Genomic DNA, 10,371 nt, shown 5'->3' with positions numbered 1-10,371 from the left:
TTTTAAAGAAATTAAATTTTACAGAAAAATGCAGATAGAGCAGCCATCTAAACAAAATTCAAATGTGTGCAAAATCGGATTAAAATCATCTATGCTTATCGATAGAAAAAATCCCTTAGTTTATTCAAGGATTTATACACATCCTTGGTTAAAAGATCAATTCCTTTTTGAGTTGCATGTTGATTATTAAATGTCCTACCTTAAATTTCCAATTGTTAGACTATAATATTTTGAAAAACCAAATTGTTTTGAATTGAAAATCCCGAGATCGCAATGACAGATTTTAAAATTTGTATTTCCTACCTTAAATTTCCAATTGTTAAACTAATATATTTTGAAAAACTGAATTGTTTTGAATTTAAAATCCCGAAATTGCAATGACGGATATTGAAACTTGTGTTTCCGAATCAATTTTTTGTTCAGCTGACTTGAGCATTAGTCTCTATATCATTCATTGCATAAATATTACCTTGACTCAAAATGAATATAAACTTCAATTTGAGAAATAATTATTATACAAGATATTCATTCTATATCATTTATGACTAGATTTGTTTGGAATTAAATTACTTTAGATCACTCAGTACTAAAATTACGCACCAGAGATTGTATAAAGTTAATATAAATCAATTTATTGCAGGAAAGTCATATTAAAGCACTCAGGCTCTTTTCTTTAACTGCATCCGACTATTTCAGTACGGTTTTTTGACGAAGGATATGAACGATAGGTGACCCAAGATAGACGAACAATCCTCATCAACGGTTTATGATTTGTCCCAGAAGAGATTTAGATCAGAACTATTGAACAGTGTTTCATCCTTTACATCTCTTTTTATAATATTGATGTTAGTAAATACAACGGTATCAAAACGTATCGTAGTTCACATGTCTATTAGCAATCTACTAGAATTTTTTTTTTTAAATTCTTATAAAATATATTGGACCGCTGCTTAAATACGAAATACGGGTTACATATCTATAAATATAAAGAATGTTTATAATAAAATGCATTTTGTTTTCGCCTGTCCCAAGTCAGGAACCTCTAAAGTTTGTTATACTTGATTTATTTCTAATTTTATATATTTCGGAGTTGAGTATGACGTTCATTGTCACTGAACTAGTACACAATTTCGTTTTAGGGCCATCTGAAGGACATCTCCGGTGCGCAGTATTCTCGCTGTGTTGAAGAACCGGTGACCTTCGGCTGGTTTTTTTACTTTTTGGTCTAGTTGTTGTCTCTTTGACACATTCCCCATTACCATTCTTAATTTTATTTATAATAAAATGAAACTTGTTTACAGTTTAACTACATGCTGCATACAGAGAAACCCCAACGAAACTTTCTTCATATGAATTCTTTGCATTTCAAACCTTAAGTCATTGCATATGAAATGTTTATCAATGCTTAGTCTTTAATTTTATGTTGTGTTTTGTGTACTGTTGTATCTGTTTGTCTTTTTCTTTTTCAGCCATGATGTTGTCAGTTTTTTTAGTTTGGATGGCCCTTTTTTTTCGACCATTCTTTTAGCACAACTTATAAACAAAGAGGCGGCATTTATTAAAGAGACGTAAAAAAACTTTTATGTCGAGGCGAAACTAACAAATAGTTCCATTACCTATTTCAAAATTACCTCTGTCAACTTTCTGTTGTCTGTAAACAAGTCATATTATGTTAGGCTTCAAATGAAGAAAGAAACTTAGTACTTTTCCCCATTTACCTACCCATTATTTCAATATGTAAAACTTTGTCAACAATACCATGTCTTATAATTAAAATGTGAAATACCGACGTCTATAATGTCATACCATATAAGTTCAATATTGCAAATATGACCTGTCGTGTGCTTCATGAACATTTTCTCCATTATATCGAACAAAGAACAAATACCCTAATGAAACAAATACAAAACAAAAATAGCACATCCTGTTGTCCATTTGAGTTGTGGTTCAAAAGGAAGCAACATACAAGCATTTTTCATAATGCATACCTTCCCCAGCGCCATTAACAACTAATGTCACGAGAAATATAAGCGATGAATTGATGCTCAATTACTTCAACACGACATCATTCTGTAGACATACAGTGGAGTTCAATGAACGTCAATTAATTTTTCATCAAAACGGGAGAGTATAATCCGCTATTAAATCATAATACATGACTTCCGTGTAACCGAATCTTATAGATATATAGTATAAATCATTTACTTAGAACCGTTTATCATGCTACCAGAGGATAACACTACAATGAACAAGCTTCCGTTGTTTCAATCGTTTAGAATGGACTTCAAGAAATAGTCTGTGTTACAAACTAAAACTGAGGGAAACGTATCAAATATAAAAGAACTACGACACAACAGAAACTCATAAGTTAAAAAGCAAAATCTATGATCTTTTTAGACAGAATAGTAGTTTATTGATGTTCAAACCTATTAAAATTGTTAAAAAAACCAGCATGAACTCCAAAGAGTAGTCCGACCGATGCATCGACAGCGTTAACGTATCCTGCAAAGCATGTATCGTATCCATGTTCAGTTAACATTTCAGGATTGGGAATAGAACACAATCGATAGATTCAAAGATTCCAGGGCTCTTCTGTTATATCTAAAGAAATAAGACCGCTAATACATTTCTCTGGTGTGTTGATACACACTGTTTCGGCCAATCAATTAGTGAAAGTATTTTATAGCTGACTATGCGGTATGGGCGTTGCTCATTGTTGAAGGCCGTATGGTGAACTATAGTTGTTAATGTCTGTGTCATTTTGGTCTTTTGTGGATAGTTGTCTCATTGGCAATCATACCACATCTTCTTTTTTTATATCGTATATCTTATGTCGAGTCGGTTTTAATAGTCTTCCCTCATAGCTCTGTTAAAGCAGTGTCAGGAGCACATCCGTGTTGTAGATTTATGTATAATGTGAATATGCACATGTTTAATGTCTTTTTATTAAGATATGGATACACCATTGGCGCAGAGGGTTTTGAGAAAATAAAAAAATTGGACAGTAAGAAATTTGATAACATCACGTTTGTCTTATTTTTTAGTTTAAAGTCATCCACATCAATATTAAGAAAAATAACAGGGATATCAATCATACCTATTAGTTTCGGCAGTATCCTTTATCTTAAGTTCACTTGAATAGATGAGATGAAAGAACTCGCTGAAAAGTGGGTTTAAAAGTGGCAAGATATAATCAGTTCTAACATTAACACGAATTTAAAAAAACTTTGCTAGATACTTTTGTCTTTGAGAAGGTCCAGTATGCTTTCTGCTTCGTATCAGTACAAAAACAATTCGGCTTGTGGTTGTTCAATTAATCACTAAATGAAAACTATATATAAAAAAAGAAGATGTGGTATGATTGTCTTCAACAATGAGCAAAGCCCATACTGCATAGTCAGCTATAAAAGGCCCCGAAATGAGAATGTTAAACATTTCAAAAGAGAAAACTAACGGCATTGTTTATGTGTATAACTTTTTACTGATCTAGTGTTGTAGGGAGCAAAATAAAGAGTGCCACTAGTACGGCAGTTAATGATTACCCTATGAAATAAGTTCATTCGTGAGTTTGTTTTGATCATTATTTTTTGTCTATGACATGTCATGAGGGAGTTAAAACCGTACGTTGAAAGATCTTTGTCAACTTATCAATGCATTGTGTAATTGCAAAAGTATGTTATAAATCATGTCAGAAGTAAAAGAACTAATTAAAACCTCATTTCCTTATATTTATTTCGCAAGCAAAGTCATTTTCCTTAACTCCTTTAAGAAAATAAACGTCTGATATGATCATAATTGTATGCAATATGTAAATAGGTTAATCATTACCAGGTATTCTAGATATCATACGCATGAACAAGCTAAACGTTCGAGTACACAAATATATCAGTGTCGTCTGAGGATTTTGATGTTTTGACAACATTTTCTCATACTTTTGACTATCTAATCAGTTTGCTCATGGTTATGATTATACGAAGACTCCAATCTTGATACTTCTTTTCCAATCCTTGGTATAATCTAGACATTACGAAAATGAGTATAATTTTAATTTAAAGCAAAGGTTCTTATTCAACGCAATCATAGGTTTGGACGTTGTTTTCAATTTAGACTTTATATATGTATATATCGGTAGGTTCATATAATAACCATTTGTTGTTGTTCGGTGTCCTTCATTACAAATTTAACATAAACATAGATAGAAATTCAATAACAACTACATTTTGTATACAAAGTTATTGAACGCCATGACTGTCTTCTGATGTTGATTGTTTAACATGTTCAGTACGTTGTGCATTATGTTCAGTACGTTGTGTATTATGTTCAGTAGTATCTATATTTTGTTCAGTAGTATCTAAATTATGTTCAGTAGTTTTCATATTTTGTTCAGTAGTTTTCATATTATGTTCAGTAGTTTTGACATTATGTTCAGTAGTTTTGACATTATGTTCGGTGTTTTTGGTTATTATGTTCAGTAGATTCATTATTATATGGAGTAGTATTTAAATTATGTTCGGTTCTTCTGACGTTATATTCAGTGCATTTTTCATTATGTTCAGTACTGTCGACATTATGTTCAGTAGATTCAATCGCGGGCATTTACAGCTTGTAAACTTGTAGGATGATTTTTTGTAAAAGATTTTATGTCAGGAGAATTTCATAAAAGGTATCTCCCTTTTTTCAAAAGTCCGTTCTTTGTTTCTTCTCTGTCAAATTTAATTATTTTCTTGTTTCTGACCTTAGATCACAATTATTCTCTCCCTTTGCTACATGCATTTTTTGGTAAAAGTCAAATTAAATTAAAAATTTGCACCGCTGAAATCATGAAACAAATATAACTGCTTATAGACCATTATTATTCTAACAAACTATGCTTCTAGGACAATCCATCAGTTCTTTTTCTTTTGATAGCCCTATTAACATGCCAATGGTAGGATTTGGATCTTGTATAAATGACTAAGGCTAATTTAAGGGGTGGTCTGAGGAGTCCTGATCCCGGAATCCCGGGCTCAAAAAATGAAATCCCGAGGTCCCTAATTTTAAGAAAAATAATTCACGGATCCCGTAAGGATAAATCCCGAAATCCCGAGCTTAAAAACACCCGATCCCGACGTCCCGATAAAGGTCCTTCCCCCTCTAATTCTACTCTACTTTTATTTTGCCAAATCACTACTTTTACTTTCAACAACAAATTATAATGACCCATTGATGGGCATTATGTTTTCTAGTCTGTGCGTGTGTTCGTTCGTTCGTCCGTCCGTCTGTCCCGCTTCAGGTTAAAGTTTTTGGTCGAGGTAGTTTTTGATGAAGTTAAAGTTCAATCAACTCGAAACTTAGTAAATATGTTCCCTATGATGAGATTATTCTAATTTTAATGCAAAATAAGAGCTTTTACCCAATTTTCACGATCCACTGAGCATAGAAAATGATAGTGCCGATGTGGCATCCATGTACTATGGCCACATGTTTTACTTATTTGAATATATTTGCAACTGATACGACCCCTTAAGTAGTAAACATTCCAAAGAAAACAGTAGACGGAATACGGACAGTCTCTATATATTATAGTAGTATAATCATAGTTTACATGTAGATAAACGCGAAAAATAATTGTCCTCTCTAATGAGGTGTAATAGTTGTGGTTCTTGCGATAAAAAAAAACATGATATGGAGAACGCTCTGATTGGCTGATATATTTTTCATTTTTGTTATTTATTATACGATTGGTTCTCAATGTACTTGTGCATGCGTTTAAAACCGGGTGTCTTATCCATGACTAAAAGTCAGTATGATGACGGTAACAAAATTCGGATTTTTTCATATCTTAATGAATAAAATATGTTTAAAATCAAAATTCGGATGCCTTTTTTGTCGTTTTTCTCCCAAAATAACTCGATCTGAATAATCATAAGAATGGATGACAAATGCGACTATGCATGTTACCTATAGGACACAGAGCCATGATGATTGATTTATTGTACAAGAGGAAGCGACACACAAAATGAGGTCTTCTCGTTTAATAGTATAGATTTGCAGTACATTATGTTTTACCTTCAGTGGTCCCGGTTTCTTTATAAATGGATTATTTATGTTCAGTAAAATCATCAGTATTATACTCGGTTCAATGAACTATATGTTCAGCGGTTGTATCTTTATGGTGATGCTGTATAAGTCGGGAATTCAATAACGGGATTGTTGGGGATAAAAACGAACGAGGATATTTTTGACCGATGTTTTCTTTACGGACACCTTTCATACTTGATGAAATTAAAATAGAAGAAATTGAAGCTGTATTAAATCGGTTTGGTTTACGCTCACACGTTGGCAATTTTCACATAAAAAAATAACTCCTGATTTAATTTGTAAGAAGTCATGATTGATTGATTATTGTTTTCTGAACGTATGGTAGCAAATATTTCACACATATCTATGACGGAGAGAAGAATTTTCTAACAAGAAACAAACAGTTCCGTGCTTTGTTGTTGAAACACCATTACCATAGAGAGACGACAAAAAGATTAAACAGCAAAATACAAATTATAAAAACATATTCTATAGCTTTTATATTCTTAGAAGACAATCCTTTTCGTTGGTTGGTTGTAGCATATTAAGCTCATACACCGACTTTTTACAAATAATTAAACGATTAACAAAATAACTAATCTCTGCGTTTTCTGCAAACCAAATTTATTATTAATATAAGTATATCATTTGGAATGAAATCTTGAACTGGTCCTATTCAGAACTGGTTCATTGATGTTAGCCATGCAAAATATATTCATTCGTAAGCATCGGTATTTTCCTTCAAAATCACGATATTGCATGAGTTGACAAATCTTGACGTACCATTTCGCCCACTATTGCAGACAAAGTTAACCTTACATTCTTTTCTGCATGTATTGTGTTAGAAATTATAAAAACAGTGATACAACAGTTCGTGAATAGATAAGAATGGTCTGGCCAAAAGAATTACAGAACAAAGAAATAAAGACCCCCTCCCCTTTTCTGTTACACCCAGTCCAAACCCTCAGTTATCATTGTGACGGATAGTTTTGTTTAATATATTTAACTGTTTTTGTCTTCAAAAAGAGTATTTGTACAATGTGTTGTTGATATATGTACAACCAACATACAACAAGGGTTGCCTACTAAGAATATAAAAGCTATAGAAAATGTTTTGTCTTTTTGTCGTCTCTCAGAAAACAACACTCAATCAATCATGACATCGTAAAAATTGAGTCAGGAGTTATGTTTTCCTTGAGAAAATTGCCAGGGGGAGCGTAACTTAAACTGATTTAATACTGCTTCCATTTCTGCCATTTTATTCCATCCCGTAAAAATGATGTCCATGAAGAAAACATCAGTCAAAAGTATCCGCGGTCGTTTTTTTCCCCCAACAAATTCCGTTACTGATTTCCCGACCTTTACTGCATCATCATAATAATACAATCGCTGAACATATAGTTCATTGAACCGAGTATAATACTGATGATTTTACTGAACATAATGAATATGCCACCGAATATAAAGAAACCGGGACCACTGAAGGTAGTACATAATGTACTGCAAAAAATATTGAATCTACTGAACATAATGTCGAAAACACTGAACATAATGCAACATTCACTGATTATAACGTCAGAAGTACCAAGCATAATTTAGATGCCACTGTATATAATAATGAAACTACTGAACATAATAATCAAATCACCGAACATAATGTCAAAACTACTGAACATAATGTCAAAACTACTGAACATAATATGAAAACTACTGAACATTATATAGATACTACTAAATATAAAGCATAAAGCACCTAACATATCAAACAATCAACACAAGAAGACAGTCATGGCGTTCCATACAAAGTACAACTGAAAAGTATGTTGGTGCTTATCTTTATCCTCTTTATATAATAACTCATTTTTTATCAAGTATTCATACTTTCGATCCTACGCAAACAGCTTGCAAAACCCGCGAATATTCAGATGACCTTGGATTAACATAATAAATAAATAGGCATACAAATCTATTTTATTTCTAGAAAATACTTTTGACAATATAAAAGTGATAAAAAAAAATACGTCAATGTTTGTGACATTTATCCATTCATGTGACGCGAAGTGAATACGTTGTATGAGTTGTCCTGGTGAGTTGTCGTATATTCATGTAAGCCGTCCGTTGTTATTCTGCAGTTTATATGTTGTTAGGTACTATTTTATAATTCATTTATGTATTTATCTGTGCAGAGTAATCTTACATTTGTTTGTACTGTATTCCAGACATGTAGTGTTGTCATTTTAACATCAGCGGGAGGTTTGGCAAGCCATAAAGCCAGGCTTAACCCACCTATTTTTCTTATCCTGTACCAAGCCAGGAATATGGCAGTTGTCATCTACATGACATTTCAAAGAATGTTGGTGTTTGTTATTTGTGTAGTTTTTCTGTTGTTCCGTTGTTTTCCCTCTGTTTTAGTTTGTTACCTTGATATCTTATTACAAAATCGAAATGTGATGTCTGTACAGCGGTATACTACTGTTGCGTTTTTCTATATGAACTTTTCCAAATTTGCATAAATTAAATGTACGAGTCTTCATTCTGTATCATTTTACCTACACGTTCTCATATTCATAATCGACATGTGATGCTTTTGTACAGGTGTGTTTGTCTCGAGAGTTATTGCTTTAGTTTTGGTTGTTCCGACTTATTTATAGAAATCTCGTGTAAATTGATAACCTGGTTGTCTAAGTCCTCGAATTGTGGACATTTTGTTTACAGTATTTTTCTACTTGATTTTGTATTTCTGATATCTACATTGTATGCTCAAGTTTCAATATTACCTGTTTTCGAGTTTTATATTTGTTCAAGTTTGTAATTTACTGTTGGTGGATTTACTATGTGAAATGTATAAGTCTGATTCGGAGTTTTGTTGTACTTTTATTTGATGTGTTTAAAATGTCATCTATTTAGATGTCAACACAGATATAATGTTAAAAATAAGATCAAATGTAAAAATGCAAAGGTCGGAAAAAAATTGAATTTACCGACGTAAAAAATAAAATCGGAAAACATACGCTGCTAGTAAATTCAAGGGTATACTCATGCTGCCTGCAACCTGCCTGCTCTAAGCGAAATATAAAGATGCACCATTAATTTTACTTATTTTAGTAGCGATCAATTTTGCCAAAAAAAAACCTGGGGGAGTTTTTTTACTAATTTCTTTCTCTATAACGAAGGAATTTTAGAAAAATATGTTATTAATCATGCCAGTAATAAAGTACTAACTACAAAGCTGATGCTACCCCGGGGACTAACAGTTTACTGATGCTGTAGCAACTTGAAAAGGAATACTCAAATTAATATGAGTGGTTTCACATGAACTTCAAAAGAAACGTCAACAGGGTAAGCATCTTCTGCTATTTGTACTTCCCCCATCATGTGTGATCACATTAAGTCACAATGTCGTAATCGGGAATAGGATAAAAACGGTAAAAATACAGATCATACTATTCTACTAGTATCTAAAGATCTCAGACAGCGAATATATGTCGCTATTGAGCTTAGACATCGACATATCCTTTCGGTCAACCAATTCGTCATGGTGACTGCTAACTAGTGTAGTGTCTGTTTTACTTGTTATTCTTAAATAAACTCATCATAGATTCAAGGACTAAATTTTATTTATACGCCAGACGCGCGTTTCGTCTACAAAAGACTCATCAGTGACGCTCGAATCCAAAAAAGTTGAAAAAAGCCAAAAAAGTACGAAGTTGAAGAGCATTGAGATTCAAAATTGCAAAACATGTCATCTGCTCTTGATTGTATCTTGATGATTGGAAAATTCAACAAACTATTTCTTGGTTTTAGTCTTACATCTAAAGATCGTTCATGCAAGTCGTATGTTTTTCACTGATATATACTTTAATTTTCATTGTGTTTTTTTTCTTCTTTTGATTTCTGTTATACTACTGTCAAAATTTAAATGGAAGCTTTTATGCTAATGTACGTTTACAATCAGATTTATTTTTTCAACATTCTTAGAATACTCAAAATGAAATGGTGTCTTCCTGTCCTGCGTAATATATTCTCATTTTTTAACTATCCATATAGGTGTTTAACTTTATGAGAGAAGGCTGTTAAAAAGTAGAGTCATTTCGACAAAAAGTTTGGCTTTATGTGTTTTGTAACAAAACTTACATGTTTAAAAGCTTTAAAATACTCCATTACCATGTTTTACGGTGGTCAAATGTAGTTTTTAGTTTATAAACATCAACAAAACATCGATTTTTCCTTGATCATAGGTGCTCACTAAAACTAGATTATTATTTTTTTCCTTTATTCAAAATGTACTTGACAGATTCTTGCTTCAACTGT

Source organism: Mytilus edulis, chromosome 9, assembly GCF_963676685.1.
Source record: "Mytilus edulis chromosome 9, xbMytEdul2.2, whole genome shotgun sequence".
NCBI classification, from domain to species: Eukaryota; Metazoa; Mollusca; class Bivalvia; order Mytilida; family Mytilidae; genus Mytilus; species Mytilus edulis.
The sequence above is the reverse complement of the archived record's forward strand: the minus strand, read 5'-3'. Positions refer to the sequence as shown.